Source organism: Halichoerus grypus, chromosome 14, assembly GCF_964656455.1.
Source record: "Halichoerus grypus chromosome 14, mHalGry1.hap1.1, whole genome shotgun sequence".
NCBI classification, from domain to species: Eukaryota; Metazoa; Chordata; class Mammalia; order Carnivora; family Phocidae; genus Halichoerus; species Halichoerus grypus.
The window spans coordinates 36,749,523-36,769,819 of NC_135725.1; the positions used below are offsets into that span (position 1 = coordinate 36,749,523).

Genomic DNA, 20,297 nt, shown 5'->3' on the forward strand with positions numbered 1-20,297 from the left:
TCACACACACACACACAAATTATTCCAGAGTAAAAAAATAAAATAAAATAAAATAAAATAAGGCAGAGCCTTATTAAGATAAAACCAAAACCTGATGAACTGACCCCAGTTATTAATCTCTTCTCCTGCCCCAAACCTCAAAAGACAGCAAAAATCATTAAAAACAAAACAAAACAAAAGTCAACTAGGAGCTGATCAAAAAATAGGAGCTTGGAAGAAAAATGGAGAAACTAATGGAAGAGAGAGGACAGTAATAGTGTCAGCTGCCATCAACCTTGCTGTGCGCAGGACCGTTCAAACTCATTTCCTACCTGTAACCCATCAACTCCTGTTTACAGGTGAGAAAATTAGGTGCAGAAACATTAGGCAACTTGCTGATCACATAGTCAGCAAGTAGCAAGCCCAGGCAGTCTGGCTTCAGAGTCATACCCTTCATCACTGTACTGCACTTCAATACACGGTGAAAGGTAGGGAGCAGGGGAATGATGATTGACGTAGCAGAGCTTAGGAAGTGCTGCCCATGTGCTCACAGTGCAGGGTGCTGGGAGAAGTCAGCAAAGCACCCACAGAACCTGCCAGAGGCCCAGCTCTTGGAATAACAGAGTGCGTTAGAAGGCAGGGGTGACTACATCAAAAACTAATGATGTAATGTATGGTGATTAATATAACATCATCATCATCATCATCAACATCATCATCATCATCATCATCATCATCATAAAAGGCAGGGGTGAGATGCAACTCTAAAAAGGGGAAAAGAGGTAAAATTCTAAAGTGGTTGCTCTCATCCCCCACAGCTGGCAATTACTTCTCCGTTTCCTGTCATCCCTTACCCCAAATCCCCAATTCTAAGTCTATTCTCTGGAGAAATTAAACCTGGTACACTTGACTTTGGACAGAGCTTTTATTTGAAGTGGACATACTTTATCAAGGAACCTGTAACCCAGTTCCCTTGCTTGGTTTCCAGAACACGAGAAGCCAAATTATATTACCCCAACTCCTATTCAAAGACCGCACTTTATACAAATGGTGAACAAAAGGCCAGGCATTTGAGGAAAACTGCCACATTACTGAGACCTAAGGCTGATATGGTAACACCCAGAAAGGACTGAGAAGAAAAAGACAATATAGGAAGTTAAAAAACGGCGGGGGGTGGGGGGTACTCTAATTAGTGATAAGCATGTGTGCTATGATAATCAAAAACGTTATCAAAACTTAAAAATATGATAAATAAAACTTAAAAACCAACAAAACATCAGATACAATGGGCTGTCAATAGGCTTTCAGCTATAGCCAATCAAAAATTTCCTTACTTTGCCTTTTTTCCCTTTTCTCTGCAAATGTCTATACTTGAGGTCCTGTTGGGGCAGTGTTCCTAACCATTTCATGTTTGGTGCTGTCCAATTTGAACAGATTTTTCTTCAAATAAACTCCAAATTTTTAATATGCCTCCATTTGTTGTTTAACACAAGGAAATGCAATACATTATTCTAAACTATATCCCACACTGGAATAAAAGCATACTACGAAGGATCAGCTCCGTTGATAAAACTGGAATACCAGCAGTAGATTATATCAAAGTATTATATAAATATTACGTTTACTGAAGCTAATTACCCTACTGTAATTATGTAAGAGAATATCCTTGTTCTAAGGGAACACAAACTGAAGTATTCAGAGGTGAAGGGTAATGATATATGCTACCTATTGTCAAATGACTAAGGAAAAAAATATAGATTGATACAGCATGGTGTGTAAGGACATAGAGAAAGAAAGCTAAGACACAAATGTTAACTATAGATAGTCTAGGTAAAAGGCCTGAGGTATTCCTTGTATTTTCCCCCACTGTCAACAGCCTTTCTGTATGTTTCAATTTTATTTTCTAAATAAAAGGATTTTTTTTTTTAATCTAAGAAAAGCATAAGATAAAGTCAAGGAAATTTCCCAAAGAGTTAAACTAAGAAAAAAATGATGATTTTTTTTTTTAAAGATAGGAAAAGAATAATCCAGAAGGCCCCATAGCTAACCAATAAAAAGAGAAACCCATGACAGCTAAGATGAAACTAAAGAAATTAAATTTTTAGCTCCAAAATAAAATTAGTCCCACACCAAGGCACATTGCCATGAATTTCAAAAATCCTGAGAGGTTCTTGTTAAAAAAAAAAAAAAGCAAAACAAAACAGAACAGAGAAGTAAAAGAGGAAAATCAGACTGGCATTGGAGTGATGCTTTCATAATCATCAAGAAGGAGGAAGAAGTGCAATCCAGGAACAAGAAATCTAACAGAGAAAAGCAGAGGCAGGGAGGCTCAGAGAGCCAGCAAGTAGATGGGAGCAGAAGGATGGAAGGGTGGAGGAGTGTGGTCACAACATAAATAATGGAAGTCTCAAGTATTTTCATCATTTTGTGCATTTGAAATTTGAAATAGTCATTAATAATCTTAGAAACTATGAAAATTAAAAGCATCTTAGTTTAAAACGTTGGGAACCCAGAAAGCAACATTTATATAATCATGATTTAAATGTTGAATGTTGATTTCCCTAAAATAATTTGACTCAATACATTAAATAGATAATCAAAAGAAGTCCTGTGATTGGGGTGCCTCTCATTCATCCTACATATCATAATAGGAAGTTAACAGGTAATGTTTAAAATTAATCAAGATAATATAAACATGTTAAATTAAAAATAAGGTAATTACCGACAGAGGAGAGTTGAACTTTGTTCTCCATTCAATGTGACTATAGCATAGATAGATGTGGAGCAAGACGTGATTCTGTTGCTCTTGCAAGTCTCTTAATACTATTTGATTGCTTTGATTTTTAAGAATCAAAGCAATTTTAAGAAATGGAACACTTTGTAGTCTTCTAAAACTGCTTAAACTATTTTAAAAATAGAGTACACTGATCATTATACAGAGAGGTCACCTGCTCGAATTTTCTCTGTAATTTTTTTGGAAAAGAAATATTTGTACAGAGTTACATATGACATACTTTTGAAAGGAAAACCATCTCCCATCAAAATGAATTTCAAAGAGCCCAAAAGATGCTTTGATTGCTTTTGTGTCTCTTAAAACAATTGTTTTAAAAAGTTAGGATTCACTGAAAGAAATTTGAAAGCTAGAGTTTTGTAACTTTCAGTACAAGGATTGGAACACCACAAATTCCTCTAACCTTTGTAAAATCAGTTGTTTCTAATATTAAAAATATGTTTGAAAATGAAGCAAATCCTGTCCCTGCTTTCAATTCCTACCCAGAGATGCTAATGATCTCTACTGCTGGTGATAAAATGTCAGTTTTCTTTTTCTTTCTTTTTTTTTTTCTTTTTTAAAGATTTTATTTATTTATTTGACAGAGAGAGACACAGCAAGAGAGGGAACACAAGCAGGGGGAGTGGGAGAGGGAGAAGCAGGCTCCCCGCTCAGTGGGGCTCAATCCCAGGACCCTGGGACCATGACCTGAGCCGACGGCAGACACTTAACAACCGAGCCACCCAGGCGCCCCAAAATGTCTGTTTTCATAGGTCTAATATTTCACTCTAATTTCCAAGTTGCCAATATTGCATAGCAGTACCTTTGACCTCAGCAACTGGCATACAGATGGTGGTATTGAACTGTTACAGCATATTGCAACAACAACCAAAAAACTACTTTATCACATATCTAAGATATAATCAAAAAATTTAATGGTAAAGATCACTTATTCTTTCATATAAAGGAACAACTGCTCAAGTGATACCTAAAAATGTAAGGAAATTCTTCTCATTAAGATAAAAAGATTGCCTTAAGAGGAATTTTTGTATATTTATCATCTACTATTGTTAAGGTCTGAGTTTAATATACTTTCATCTATAACATTTATCGTCGATCTAGGGGAACTGCTGATGTTTTTTGTATTTGAAGTCTTATATTCTGCATAAAACACTGAAGGAGGTTCTATATGATATAAAGGATCCTTGAAGGAGATTGGTTTACCTTTTTGAATAACCAGAAGGTTAGCAGCTTCACCTCACATTAACTTTTTTAAAAAGCATTGCTTTCATTTTTTTCATTCCATAGAAATATTGTGTTTTCTTTTATCAGTTCTCATTTCCCCACCCCCCAAACATCCAGCAGATGACAACACTAACCACATTTTTTTTTTTTTTAAGATTTTATTTATTTATTTGAGAGAGAGAGAATGAGAGAGAGAGAACACATGAGAGGGGGGAGGGTCAGAGGGAGAAGCAGACTCCCTGATCAGCAGGGAGCCTGATACGGGACTCGATCCTGGGACTCCAGGATCATGACCTGACCCGAAGGCAGTCGCTAAACCAACTGAGCCACCCAGGCACCCAACACTAACCACATTTTTAAGAACACTCTTTTGGAGTGCCTGGGTGGCTCAGTCGGTTAAGTGTCTGGCTCTTGATTTCAGCTCAGGTCATTATATCAGGGTCACGGATCGAGTCCCGCCTGACTCCTCACTCTGCTTGAGACTCTCTCTCCCTCTCCCACTGCCCTTCCCCCTCTCTAAAATGAATAAATAAATCTTTAAAAAAAGATAATGATTACTGAATATCTGTATGATATCACAACATTTGCATTTTATTCTATACCTTTTCAGCATTATGTCATCATGAATTTGAGTTTCTGTTTATTACAAAAAGTAAAAAGTTTTTGTAATATACCAAGACTAGTTTTGATAGTTCCAAGTACTGTTGATTTGTAACCTTGAGACCAATAATCTTTGCTGTGGAAATTAAATGTATTTAAAGGTTGTAAGAAAAAGTTTTAAGTTTTATATTTTATATGTTTTAAGAGGTAAGTTTTGCTTATTGACTTGCACTGCTCTGAATTTAACAGATTGGTAACAACTTTTATATATTCCATCAGTATAAGATCTCGAGTATTTCCATTTTAAGTTAAACAAGATTTTGCAAACATTTATACTTGCAATGGTAGTGGGGTCCAATACAATGTAAAGTTCAAAGATCACTGGAAGGGGTATACAAAATTAAGAACATACTCCTTGGGCTAACATTAAAGACCACCAAAATTAATCTCTAACCTTTTCTTTCCAGTATTGTTACCCTTTATTACAACAAAAATTCTAGCTGTCCTTTTCTTTGTCTTCTCTATATTCAAAGTCATTGTTTGCGTATAAATTGTTCCCTCCCTCTACAATACCATTCCCAGCCTGCACATCATCTCTTTAACTTATCAAATTCAACTCCCTTCAAGAAGTCTTCTCAGTTGCTGAAACACAAATCAAATGTTGTTTTGTAGAAAGCTTTTGGCTCTTGATCTTTCCTTATCTTTTGGCATATGATACTAATAGTTATCTAAATATGTATGATATATATGTACATAATGACACACTATTCAGTAGTGTCTATGTATAGCTTATTTCCTCTCATGGAGAATCATTGCTTGAAGGTAGAAACACTTTAATGTCCGTATCTCCCTAGACCTGTGGTGAATATAATGTATATTGTAGATGCTTAACATTTTTTTTTTTCAAATGTTATTTTTTTTTTTGAGATTTTATTTATTTATTTGACAGAGAGAGACACAGCGAGAGAGGGAATACAAGCAGGGGGAGTGGGAGAGGGAGAAGCAGGCCTCCTGCGGAGCAGGGAGCCCGATGCGGGGCTCGATCCCAGGACTCTGGGATTATGACCTGAGCCGAAGGCAGACACTTAACAACTGAGCCACCCAGGTGCCCGATGCTTAACATTTTTGACTGATCACATCTTTTAATTATTGAGAACCATCATTTTGAGAGTTAGTTTCTTTCTTTCTTTCTTTCTTTCTTTCTTTCTTTCTTTCTTTCTTAGCTCTGGTCGATTTTCAAGTCATTGCATTTTCTTGAGATATGTGAATAAAGGATACACACACAAAATCCAGTTGAGAGTTTTGGTTTTCGGTGATCTAATTCTCCCAGATTTTACTATACATTATTTGGAACTCCAAGTGGTTTCAGTGCAATCAACATGAAATGTATTTTGATTTTTTCTCAGCATCTATTATTTAATGTCTAATGAATACTGATTCATCTGACCAAATTCTCATCTCCTGACAGTTTCTTATGTTATAGTTTGCAAAATATTCTCAGTACTTCAGCAAATGTAATTTCAACTGTTAAAGTTCAACATTACTACAGTTGTCGGCAATATTAAATAATTTTTGTTGCTGTGTGATGTTCACTGCATCCTAAATTTCAGGTCATGGAGTGTTATTAATATTATATGGTTGGAAATAACTTCCGGATCAATGAATCAATGCTGTCTTAATATTCTGTGTCTTTAATTTTCATACCACATTTATTTTGTGAGTGGATTTCATAAGAGGAAGTTGCTTTGTGTTGCCCAGCTCATTATCTTGGGATTTTATCCCTAGTTGAATTCCCTTTGTGATCAAAGGCAGAGAGAACACCTCCTGAATTATTGAACTGTGCTGATTTGATGGGCAGGCCACACAGATTAAAGTAAAAAGGAAGAAACTTTCTCTTCAAGTACCTACTTGAAGATATTTTACCAAAAAGCTGAGATTTCATGGCAGACACAACTAATCCTACTAATTCTATAGAGGTAGTCTGTTTTTCTACCTGCATACACAAATGTATATATATACATATACAGCATGTGAGTATTTTGGTAAGTTTATCTATTCTCTATGGTTGGTAACAATCAATGCTTACACCAACAAAGTGCTTAAACATTTATAGACTATTTTCCACAAACACTGTATTAGTTGACTTTTAAAACTGGAACAGTTTAGAATGAATAATTTATGACTCAAAGGCTTAAAGAGAATGGTAGACTCTGGACTGCATAACTCATTCATAGCAGAGTAGATATTTGAGCCTAGGTCAACCAGTACAAATCTGTCCCCTCGCACCTATGTTGGTAAACTACCATTTTACACATTGTTCTGCCATTCTTCTCATTTCAACTTAATGTCAGGTCATGCATTTATAATGTGCATGTTGTGGGGAGAAGCACTGATAAGAGAATGATGAGGAATAACCAAGAATAAATTAACAGATAATAAAAAAAAGGGAGAAAATTTCTAATTATTATTAAGTTACTAATATGTTAATGACATTAACAAACTTGTCCTTTCTCCTGCCCATTAAAGACAATTCGGGCCTACTCAGTCAATTTGGGCACCCCCTTCTACATCCTTCCCTATAAGCAGGATTTCACTTTTTCAGATTTGACATTGGGGAAGGTAGAAAGAGGAGACCACATTAAAGAGGAATCTAAGGCCACGGCTAGCAAGATGGTGGAGGAATAGGAGACCTGGATTTCGTCTGGTCCCAGGAAGTCAGCTGGATAGGGATCAAACCATTCTGAACACCTATGAATTCAACAGGAGATCAAAGAAAAGAATAGCAACAACTCTCCAAACAGAAAAGCGACCATTTTCTGGAAGGTCTTTTCTGATTTGTTTAGTGTATATTTTCTGGGGACATTCTTACCCTGTTAGCATTTTGTTCTCTCATTAATCTCTTCTCTTCTGGACAAAATGACAAGACGGAAAAAATCACCTCAACAAAAAGAACAAGAGGTAGTACTGACTGCCAGGGACCTATTCAATACAGACATTAGTAAGATGTCAGAACTAGAGTTCAGAATGATGATTTTAAAGATACTAGCTGGGCTTGAAAAAAGCATGGAAGTTAGTAGAAAAACCTTTTCTAGAGAAAGAAAAGAACTAAAATCTAACCAAGTTGAAATCAAAAAGGCTATTAATGAGGTGCAATCAAAAATGGAGGCTCTACGGGCGCCTGGGTGGCTCAGTCGTTAAGCGTCTGCCTTCGGCTCAGGTCATGATCCCAGGGTCCCGGGATCGAGCCCCGCATCGGGCTCCCTGCTCTGCGGGAAGCCTGCTTCTCCCTCTCCCGCTCCCCCTGCTTGTGTTCCCTCTCTCGCTGTGTCTCTCTCTTCAAATAAATAAATAAAATCTTTAAAAAAAAAAAAAAAAAAAGGAGGCTCTAACTGCTAGGTAAATGAGGCAGAAGAGAGAATTAATGATATAGAAGACCAAATGATGGAAAATAAAGAAGCTGAGAAAAAGAGAGATAAACAACTACTGGATCACGAGGGCAGAATTCAAGAGATAAGTGATACCATAAGACGAAACAACATTAGAATAATTGAGATCCCAGAAGAAGAAGAAAGAGAGAGACAGGCAGAAGGTATATTGGAGCAAATTATAGCAGAGAACTTCCCTAATTTGGGGAAGGAAACAGGCATCAAAATCCAGGAGGCACAGAGAACCCCTCTCAAAATCAATAAAAATAGGTCAACACCCCAGCATCTAATAGTAAAACTTATGAGTCTCAGAGACAAAGAGAAAATTCTGAAAGCAGCTCGTGAGGAGAGATCAGTAACCTACAGTGGTAGAAACATTAGATTGGCAACAGACTTATCCACAGAAACCTGGCAGGCCAGAAAGGACTGGCATGATATATTCAGAGCATTATGGGAGAAAAATATGCAACCAAGAATACTATATCCAGCTAGGCTGTCATTGAAAATAGAAGCAGAGATAAAAGGCTTCCAGGACAAACAAAAACTAAAGGAATTTGCAAACACAAAACCAGGCCTACAAGAAATATTGAAAGGGGTCCTCTAAGCAAAGAGAGAGCCTAAAAGTAACATAGAGCAGAAAGGAACACAGACAATATACAGTAACAGTCACCTTACAGGCAATACAATGGCACTAAATTCCTATCTTTCAATAGTTACCCTGAACGTAAAAGGACTAAATGCCCCAATCAAAAGACACAGGCTATCAGATTGGATAAAAAAATAAGACCCATTGATATGCTGTCTGCAAGAGACTCATTTTAGACTCAAAGACACCCCCAGATTGAAAGTGAGGGGGTGGAAAACCATTTACCATGCTAATGGACACCAAAAGAAAGCTGGGGTGGCAATCCTTATATCAGACAAATTAGATTTTAAACCAAAGACTGTAATAAGAGATGAGGAAGGACACTCTATCCTACTTAAGGGATCTATCCAACAAGAAAATCTAACAATTGTAAATATCTATGCCCCTAACATGGGAGCAGCCCATTATATAAGGCAATTAATAACAAAAGCAAAGAAACACATCGACAACAATACAATAATAGTGGGGGACTTTAACACCCCCCTTACTGAAATGGAGAGATCATCTAAGCAAAAGATCAACAAGGAAATAAAGACTTTAAATGACACAATGGACCCATGGACTTCACAGATATATTCAGAACATTCCATCCCAAAGCAACAGAATACACATTCTTCTCGAGTGCCCATGGAACATTCTCCAGAATAGATCACATCCTACATCACAAATCAGGTCTTAACTGGTACCAAAAGACTGTGATCATTCCCTGCATATTTTCAGACCACAGTGCTTTGAAACTAGAACTCAATCACAAGAGGAAAGTCAGAAAGAACTCAAATACATGGAGGCTAAAGAGCATCCTAATAAAGAATGAATGGGTCAACCAGGAAATTAAAGAAGAATTAAAAAAATTCATGGAAACCAATGAAAATGAAAACACAACTGTTCAAAATCTTTGGGATGCAGCAAAGGCAGTCCTAAGAGGAATGTATAATGTAATACAAGCCTTTCTCAAGAAACAAAAAAGGTCTCAAGTACACAACCTAACCCTACACCTAAAGGAGCTGGAGAAAGAACAGCAAATAAAGCCTAAACCCAGCAGGAGAAGAGAAATCATAAAGATCAGAGCAGAAATCAATGAAATAGAAACCAAAAGAACAGTAGAATAGATCAACAAAACTAGGAGCTGGTTCTTTGAAAGAATTAACAAAATGGATAAACCCCTGGGCAGACTTATCAAAAAGAAAAGAGCAATGACCCAAATCAACAAAATCATGAATGAAAGAGGAGAGATCACAACCAACACCAAAGAAATACAAACAATTCTAAGAACATATTATGAGCAACTCTATGCCAGCAAATTAGATAACCTGGAAGAAATGGATGCATTCCTAGAGATGTATCAACTACCAAAACTGAACCAGGAAGAAATAGAAAACCTGAACAGACCTATAAGCACTAAGGAAATTGAAGCAGTCATCAAAAATCTCCCAACACACAAAAGCCCAGGGCCAGATGGCTTCCCAGGGGAATTCTACCAAACATTTAAAGAAGAATTAATACCTACTCTGAAACTGTTCCAAAAAATAGAAATGGAAGGAAAACTTCCAAACTAGTTTTATGAGGCCACAATTACCTTGATCCCAAAAGCAGACAAAGACCCCATCAAAAAGGAGAATTACAGACCAATATCCTTGATGAACACGGATGCAAAAATTCTCACCAAAATACTAGCCAATAGGATTCAGCAGTACATTAAAAGGTTTATTCACCACGACCAAGTGGGATTTATCCCTAGGCTGCAAGGTTGGTTCAACATTGGCAAATCAATCAATATGATACAAAACATTAATAAAAGAAAGAACAAGAACCATATGATCCTCTCAATAGATGCCAAAAAAGCTTTTGACAAAGTACGGCATCCTTTCTTGATCAAAACTCTTCAGAGTATAGGCATAGCAGGTACATACCTCAATATCATAAAACCCATCTATAAAAAACCCACAGCTAATATCATTCTCAATGGGGAAAAATTGAGAGCTTTCCCCCTAAGGTCAGGAATGCGGCAGGGATGTCCACTATCACCACTGCTATTCAACATAGTATTAGAAGTCCTAGCCACAGCAATTGACAACAAAAAGAAATCAAAGGCATCCAAATTGGCAAAGAAGAAGTCAAACTCTCACTGTTGGCAGATGATATGATACTTTATGTGGAAAACCCAAAAGACTCCACCCCAAAACTGCTAGAACTCATACAGGAATTCAGGAAAGTGGCAGGATGTAAAATCAATGCACAGAAATCAGTGGAATTCTTATACACCAACAACAAGACAGAAGAAAAAGAAATTAAGGACTCGATCCCATTTACAATTACACTCCAAACCATAAGATTCCTAGGAATAAATCTAACCAAAGAGGCAAAGAATCTGTACTCAGAAAACGAGAAAATACTCATGAAAGAAATTGAGGAAGACACAAAGAAATGGAAAAACTTTCCATGCTTATGGATTGGAAGAACAAATATTGTGAAGATGTCAATGCTACCTAGAGCAATCTACACATTCAATGCAATCCCCATCAAAATACCATCCACTTTTTTCAAAGAAATGGAACAAATAATCCTAAAACTTGTATGGAACCAGAAAAGACCCCAAATAGCCAGAGAAATGTTGAACAAGCAAAGCAAAGCTGGCAGCTGGCAGCATCACAATTCCGGATTTCCAGCTCTATTACAAAGCTGTCATCATCAAGACAGTACAGTACTGGCACAAAAACAGACACATAGATCAATGGAACAGAATAGAGAGCCCAGAAATGGATTCTCAACTCTATGGTCAACCCATCTTCGAAAGAGGAGGAAAAATGTCCAATGGAAAAAAGACAGTCTCTTCAACAAATGGTGTTGGGAAAATTGGACAGCCACATGCAGAAGAATGAAACTGGACCATTTCCTTACACCACACACAAAAATAGACTCCAAATGGTTGAAAGACCTAAATGTGAGACAGGAGTCTATCAAAATCCTAGAGAAGAACACAGGCAGCAACCTCTTCGACCTCAGCCACAGCAACTTCTTCCTAGAAATATCGCCAAAGGCAAGGGAAGCAAGGGCAAAAATGAACTATTGGGACTTCATCAAGATAAAAAGCTTTTGCACAGCAAAAGAAACAGTCAACAAAACCAAAAGACAACCGACAGAATGGGAGAAGATATTTGCAATGACATATCAGATAAAGGGCAAGTATCCAAAATCTATAAAGATCTTATGAAACTCAACACCCAAAGAACAAATGATCCAATGAAGAAATGGGCAGAAGACATGAAAAGACATTTTTCCAAAGAAGACATCCAGATGGCCAACAGACACATGAAAAAGTGCTCAACATCACTCAGCATCAGGGAAATCCAAATCAAAACCTCAATGAGATATCACCTCACACCAGTTAGAATGGCTAAAATTAACAAGTCAGGAAACGACAGATGTTGGTGGGGATGCGAAGAAAGGGGAACCCTCCTACACTGTTGGTGGGAATGCAAGCTGGTGCAGTCACTCTGGAAAACAGTATGGAGATTCCTCAAAAAGTTGAAAATAGAGCTACCATATGATCCAGCAATTGCACTACTGGGTATTTACCCCAAAGATACAAATGTAGGGATCCGAAGGGGTATGTGCACCCTGATGTTTATAGCAGCAATGTCCACAATAGCCAAACTGTGAAAAGAGCAAAGATGTCCATCGACAGATGAATGGATGAAGAAGATGTGGTATATATATACAATGGAATATTATGCAGCCATCAAAAGGATTGAAATCTTGCCATTTGCAACGACTTGGATGGAACTGGAAGGTGTTACGCTGAGAGAAATAAGTCAATCAGAGAAAGACATGTATCATATGACCTCACTGATATGAGGAATTCTTAATCTCAGGAAACAAACTGAGGCTTACTGGAGTGGTGGGGGGTGGGAGGGATGGGGTGGCTGGGTGATAGACACTGGGGAGGGTATGTGTTATGGTGAGCGCTGTGAATTGTGTAAGACTGTTGAATCATAGATCTGTACCTCTGAAACAAATAATACATTATATGTTAAAAAAAAATAAAAAAGAAGAAGACAGCAGGAGGGGAAGAATGAAGGGGGGGAAATCGGGGTGGGGGAGATGAACCATGAGAGACTATGGACTCTGAGAAACAAACTGAGGGTTCTAGAGGGGAGGGGGTGGGGGGATGGGTTAGCCTGGTGATGGGTATTAAAGAGGGCACATTCTGCACGGAGCATTGGGTGTTACACACAAACAATGAATCATGGAACACTACATCAAAAACTAATGATATAATGTATGGTGATTAACATAACAATAAAAAATTAAAAAAAAAAAGAGGAATCTAAAGTAAAAAGGCAGGAAATACAGCCTAGGTGAGAATGATACCTCTTGTTCATTTGGTATGTTGCTCTAGTGGACAATTAGAGTGTGGGTGTAAAATAATAAGTTTTGGAATATTAAAGCCATGGGTGTATGTGATCATCTAAGCACAATATACAGGGTAAATAAGAAGAGCAAAGGATGGACTTGGAAACCATAGTCTCTGTGAAAGATAGGTACAGAGAGGTCTATGGAAGAGGACAGAACTGCCACTCTTCACAAAATTTAGTTTTAAAATGAAACGTTCACATGAGAAATTAGAGTTGTTTCTTTTATTATTTTTTTTATTTTTAAGGTAAATATATAACCTACTTATGCATCACAGAAGTCAGATAAAGAAGAATTGCAGAAGATTGTGGTAATGAAATATAACTATCTTTCAAAGATTTGGTGAATATTTTTATATTATAATTAATCACACACTAATGTAATTTTTGTTAAAAATGTAGTAGTATTTACAAAGTGTCAGTGTGTAATAAAAGATGGCATTCAGTACATCAAATTGATTATTCTAAGCTTGAAACAAATATCAATATTCAAATTCATTCAATGTCTATCAGTTATACTATAATTTTCTACAAAATGAAAAGTAGAGCCATACAAGTAAGCATAACGTGTACTCTTATCCATTTCAACAGGTCAAATTTTGCTATTAATACTAATGAAAACACATTCCTGTATAGTTAACCTTCAAGGCCCTACTCAAATTTGAATCTCTCTTTGGGGACTTTACACATTTATTAAATAGGAATTATCTTGACCTCTCCTAAACTCTTTTATTTAAACAAAAAAAAAAAGGTTTATATTTTTATAATACATAACATGTATATATGTTCTTTTTAAAAAATATACATATATGTTCTTTTAAAAAATACAAATGCAGGATTTTACCCAAATTCTGTTTTGTTATCTATATAGATATACATTTTACACAAATATTGGATTTTACTCCAATTCTGTTTCATAACCTGATTTTTAATCTCTGAAAAAACATGCTACTTTTTCATGACCTTATTCTTGTACAATCCTATTTCCTTGTGGAAAAATTTTCAATGTTAAGTTGTATTTTTTTCTGATTATAGGAAAAACATCCAGTATGAAAATATCAGAAAAAAAGTTAAAAAAACAAAAATAAAATAATCATATAGGTGTCTTTCCTTCTGCCTTTTCTACATAAACATACAAATGTTATCTTAAAGACATTTTAACCTGCTTTTATAAATTTAAAACTATGCTTATTCCTTCTTTCATAAGTATTCTAAATCATTTTAATAGTTCTATAGAATTTCACAATTTGATCAAAAATCTATTTTATAAGTTCAGTACAATTAACTATTTGGTTGTTTATCATTTTCATTGCTATTCAAACAGACTATGAGAAACAACCTTTGCTCATATCTTTTCAGATATTCCTAATTTTTTCCTTCACATTGTCACCAGATATAGAATTGCTGTGACAATAGGACGGATTATTACATATTTGATAAGTAGACTAAGTACTTATTGCATATTCTTTACCTCTTTTTTTTTTTTTTAAGATTTTATTTATTTGCAAGAGAGAGAATGAGAGACAGAGAGCATGAGAGGGAGGAGGGTCAGAGGGAGAAGCAGACTCCCTGCTGAGCAGGGAGCCCGATGCGGGACTCGATCCCGGGACTCCAGGATCATGACCTGAGCCGAAGGCAGTCGCTTAACCAACTAAGCCACCCAGGTGCCCTACCTCTTTTTGATAGCATTGCCCATGTAGACTTAATTAGCTTACCTCTTTGTTAATATTTAAATCTGTGGAAGGCAAAAATTATATGTGAATTAAGATAACATGTGTGTTGGCCTAATATGTAAGTCTTGCAAACTTAAAAAATTAAGTTGTGTAACATTTGTCCTCCATTCCTTAAATCTACAGCCTATTCTATTCAGCCCACAAAAGCTTCCTGTTGAGGTCCCTAAGTGAGGCATACCTTCTGGCTTATGAATTCACGAAGGTACATACTTGGAGAATCATTATTAGAATATGGGTATGTCTGGCCCTTACTTCCGATCTCTTGTCATTTAGAAACCAGAAGTCAAGGAGTCTTTTGAGTTACTGGATTATCTGCCTGCTCTAATTGCATGACTTTGGAAGTGATGAAATTTTGAGTCCTCAAGGCTAACTCAGCCCTCCAGTGCCTGTCATGAAGAAGGTTACAGAACAATGTGTCAATTTGAAATGCTTAATGATAACTTTGTTCCCACCTTGGTCCCTTCTGGAAATAGGCTTCCCTCCTTAACCCGAAACACTCTATGAAATTTCATCTTTAAATCTACTTATAGTTCAGGCATTTTGACACCCAGTTCAGAAAGAAACCTCTTCATAGTTACCTGTTTGATCACTTAGAGAGGAAAAAATACATATTCATTGACTTTAAAGTACGATAGAATTTTACAACTATAATATTTTGAAGATATACGGTAGCCCAGTATTTTGAGAAGATAAAAATCTTGCTGGAGTTATCTTCTGAGTTCCATGGGTAAGAGTCAGAAACATGCACCCTGATGCATGATGTCCTGGAGAACTGTACTCACCTGGAGCCAAAGTCCATCACTTCCTTCAATGCTGGTGCCAACATGCTGTCAGTCAGACACCCTTAACTGGAGTATCACCGGCCAGGAACTGCTTGCTTTTTATTCCCACCTGGAACAAAACACAATGTCAGTCATTTTTTTTTTAATGTTCATTCAAGTACAGTAAGATATTCATTATGTTATCTTTCCTTGTCACATCAGACACCCATTTATCAGAATGTTCAACACAAAGGAAAGAAGCGTAAACTCTTCACCTCTATCAATTATACCACAATGATTAATATAGCAGCTGTTTAAGTCAAAGAGACCATCTATATTTTATCTCCTATAAGATGTTCTTCATAAAGGATCATTATTCCAGTGCCATCATTCCTAACCATTTGGTTTAAGTAATTGATGTGTTAATTTAGGAAGTAATTTTCTATATATTGTCCTTGGAGACTGTAAATCAAAATACCCTAAACTCCAGAGAATATGTTGAAAATATTGTTTCCTGACTTTTTTTAACACCATCAAAAGAAATCTCAGCAGGAAGCAATTTAGTAATGCAATAGTTTTATGCCTGTACTACTTTATATTGTTCAACTTGTGAGACACTGATGAAGAACACAGATGCTTCCTCAAATGCACCAGAGTGTTGCTACTATGAAACATTAGATGAAAATAGAGATTTTGACCAGATGATGGAATCATATTCTTAAAAAACAAAACAAAACCTCAAAGCTGGGCTGCCTGTGTATGGAAGGGATGTTACAGTCCTTTACTTCTCACAATTGGAGCCACTTGACCTTCGGCACTCTCAGACTTGCTCCAGTCTGGTGCACAATTGGGTGGTTTAAGGAAACACAAGAAATCCAACAATATGCCCTTCTTGTTGCAGTCTGTCCAGGCAGCACATGCTTGCCTTTGCCTGTGTTCCTTTCTCTGGCCCTTGGAGTTTGACTCTGAATTGAATCTCATGGTGGGGATCCTGTTTATTTGTTGACCTTCCTCCTGAGGCTTACTGCCTACCTTCAGCCTCAGGACCAGGTTGATATGCCCTACTGTTTGACCCACCTGCCAGGGGAACCTCTTACCTCTTGTTGTACTCACTTTGCACTTATCACTTGTTTGAATCACCACCTGACATCCAGCACCACCCTCTCTGAATGAATAATGTGGCTCCATGTACTTCAACACAAGCAGTGAAATCTTTTCCCTTTCTGGTCTCAAGTTCTGAACCACTTCTTTTGTCTCATGTTGCTATTAAGTTTAAGAGTTTTTCTATGCGGTGTAACATAAAAGGTGCAAGAGAGACCCATTTCCATTCCGTAATAGAAGTTAAATCTTAAGAGTGAATATTGTTCTTTCCTTGTAGCCTTCTTAAAATTCAGATTTTTCTCATCTCACTTTGGAATCCATTTTATCCCCTTTATTTCTTCTGCTATTACCACAATAAGCTTTCATTAGCTCTCATTCAGATAATAACAATAACTTCTTAAATGTTGGTCTAGTGCCAACTGAAAACAGATGGCACTTTCAAATTAGAATAATTGAGGAGAGTCTAATAAAGAACCTATTACAAAACTGTGGGCTATATGTAGGGAAACCACAAGGGAAGGTGCCACACTGAGGCTGGCAGAGACGAGGACAAGGAGCAGTTACTGCCATCTAGGAGTCAAATGTATAGAGAGGTTCCTTTGGGCACAAACAGTGATTTTCAGTTGGGAGTCCCGGGTAGCACAAGATGACAGAATGTGAGGGAGCCCTAAGATGAACCACTTTCATCTTCTCCCTTCTCTCTGGTTTCCTACCTATCCTACCTACGAGACAAACCACCCTGGACTCCTAAGGTCATGCAGTGTCTTGATGAACTCCATCCAGACTAGTTTCCAGTGTTAGAGAGTAGGATGAAGAAAGGTAGAGTGAATCTGAAGGGAGAATAGAAGGGGTTCAGCAAACACTTATTCATACTTCAGAGCATGGGATTTGGAATCAAATGTAGGGTTTGACTCCTGGCTTTACTTATGTCTGTAACTAGATAAATTTTTATAATTCTTGGTATCATTATCTGTATGATTTAGATAATATACGTCAGAGTTTTATTGTTAGAATTAAATGGCATAACACACCTAGTACATAATATCTACTAAGTAGTTAGTATTAGCCACAGTGGCAGTAATTCCTCTCAAAATGATAGAAATCCGATTTAAACATGCTCCAGCCACGCTAAACTCTTCAACAGTTGTAATGGACAGTGTATTTTCAGATCTTTCACAAGTACTATTCCTTCTGTTTAAGAATTTTGTTTTCTTCCCCCTCCCCACCCTGTTGCCAGAGAATCCCTACTCATATTTTAAAATCCATGAAATGATCTAAAGGTTCTCTTCAGTTTCAGTAAAAGGAGATCATTCCTTTTTTTTTTTTTTTTTCTTTCCATGGCACATATCATTCTGCAAAGTAATCACCTATGCCATCTTCCTATTTGACTATGAGTTCCTTAAAGGAAAGGTTATGTCTGACAGATTTGTATCCTCACAAGGTGGTTTGCTGCCAGGTTCTTAGTAGCTATTCAATAAACATTAAGTCAATGAATGTGTATTACTAGAGTAAATCTGTTACAATGTAAGGAAAAGGTTTGTTAACTTCTTAAACTTCTTTCCTCTTTGCCCAAAGGGCAAATCAATCTGTAACATGGTAGGTGGTGGGGAGTAAGATTATCATGGAAAGTCAAGACAACCGAAGAAGAGATCCCAAGGGAAACTCCAAACAGCTCTGCAAGTTCTCCCTGGGACAACCCTGCTGGAAACTTCACCTCATTCATTTCAAGACTACCAGACATATTAGTATTGGTTGATTTCAGGCAGATAATTAGTAACTTATAAACTAAGTACCTGAATACAAACACCTCTAAGTATCTGATGCATTTAAGTGATAAGTTGAACTGTCAACATTTCCTCAATGACTAACCCAACATTTCCCCCCTGCAATTTAAAATACATATATTTATTGTTTTGTGAATAGGTAATACATTTTGCATGAATCTAGGCCTCACAAAATGGTATATAGGACTAAGTCTTTCTGTCACCCTTGCCTCCATCCTCTCCTTATGCCACCTTCAACAAGACCAGCTTTACTGGCATCTAAGGATTCCTGCAAAATTTCCTTCTACAAATATACGAAAGTATGTATATTAGTCCCCACCCCACCCTCACTTAAACAAAGAAAAAAGATTGCATTCTTTGCCCACTATTATGGGCCTTACCTTACTCCCCACCTCACTGAAAGTAACTAGAGGGATTTTTATATTAGTAAATAAACAGCATCTTCCTTATAGTCAGCTTCATGTCTTTCTATAGTTCTGATATACCTGAAATTATTTAATTATACTCCAAGATTTTTATTTTTCAAAACTTTTATTCTTTTTGAGATTTAAAAAAAGTTTGTTAATTTGTATCTAAGAGGTAGATCTCTAGGGTAAATTCCTATGAGTGTGGAGAAGTCAAAGGTAAAATGCATTTGTAACTTTCAAATACATTGCCAAATTTTCCTCCTTGAAAATTGAGCCAATTAATGCTACCACCACCAACTTCTGCTTGGGTGGGCAGACTTCTGGATTCTTGAAAATCTGATAGGTGAAAAATTTTATCTCTGTCATTTTAAAAAATTATGATGTAGGTTAAATATCTCTAATGTCATTTAAGGAATATTAGTATCTTTTTGTGTGAAACTTCTATTAATATCCTTTGCAATTTTTAAATTTCAAGTACAGTTTAACGCATTCTTTCTCATTCTATGTACTTTCAAAATGAAGCAAAGTCATTAACGACATCAGCAAAATTCCTCTATGTTAACGTTTCTAAAAGCTTGTGTTCCCAAGCTCCTCGCAGTCTTACACTGGAAAGCAAAACCTCACAAAGAGGTCCCACAGCGCGCTCTGGTGGCAGCCTGCTCCATCGCATCTTCCCTGCATGAATTCTGGGGGCAAAAACTATCCGTAGATACAGCTTGTTATCAAACTCTTTCTGAACCTCCAAGCCTAGCCTTAGTCTCCTCACCCTGGAGGCTGCGCCCAGCCTAAAAACGAGGAGACGTTAGAGCTACTTCAGCCCTCAACGAACCAAGTTTGTGCCTGCAAATTGGTGGGTATCCTAATAGGCAGGTTTCATTTCTTTTCTAGTCACCTTGCCCGCCCACCTGGTTGCTATAAAAATGGCCCTGGAGTATCTTGTCTGCTCTTAGGCTGCAGTACAAGGCTTGCTCCAAGAAGTCAGGCTCTGCTTCACCCTTCCCTGTACATCAGTGACGTCAAAAGAGCTATCATCACTCTTCAAAATTCCAAGTAGTTAAAATATCACAAAGTCAGTTCAGTCGGAAGTCTGAAAGTCCTTCATTCCACAAGTATTTTAAATATTATAAGCACTGTTCTAAGCGCTTGTATTTTCAGTAAACAAAATATAGAAAAAAAAATCGGTCTTCTTGGAGCATATCTTCTAGTTGGAAGATGTAATCAGGAAGAGTGTAATTAACAAGTAACATGCTTATATTGCAAGATATGGGTCTGTGTGAGTATGTGGGGCGGGAGGTGGAGTGCACGTTTCTCTTTAAACCAGAAAAAGAAATAAAAGGTAGGCCTCTTCGGATGAAGATTTGAAGGTGTGGAAACTATGTGGTTGGTCGGGGGAGAAATCTTCTAGAACATGGCAATAGTCTTAAGGCCATGGTC

General features: G+C 37.0%; 1 protein-coding gene across 42 annotated transcripts in view; it reads right to left on the bottom strand.

Moving 5' to 3' along the window:
• PTPRD (protein tyrosine phosphatase receptor type D) overlaps positions 1 to 20,297 on the bottom strand; it is a 2,297,676-nt gene that overhangs the window by 1,606,708 nt on the left and 670,671 nt on the right. For all 42 annotated transcript variants that reach the window (XM_078062238.1, XM_078062257.1, XM_078062277.1 and 39 more), the window contains one exon: positions 15,593 to 15,701. The gene's annotated coding sequence lies outside the window, so the exon portion shown is untranslated. The remainder of the gene's footprint in view (positions 1 to 15,592; positions 15,702 to 20,297) is intronic.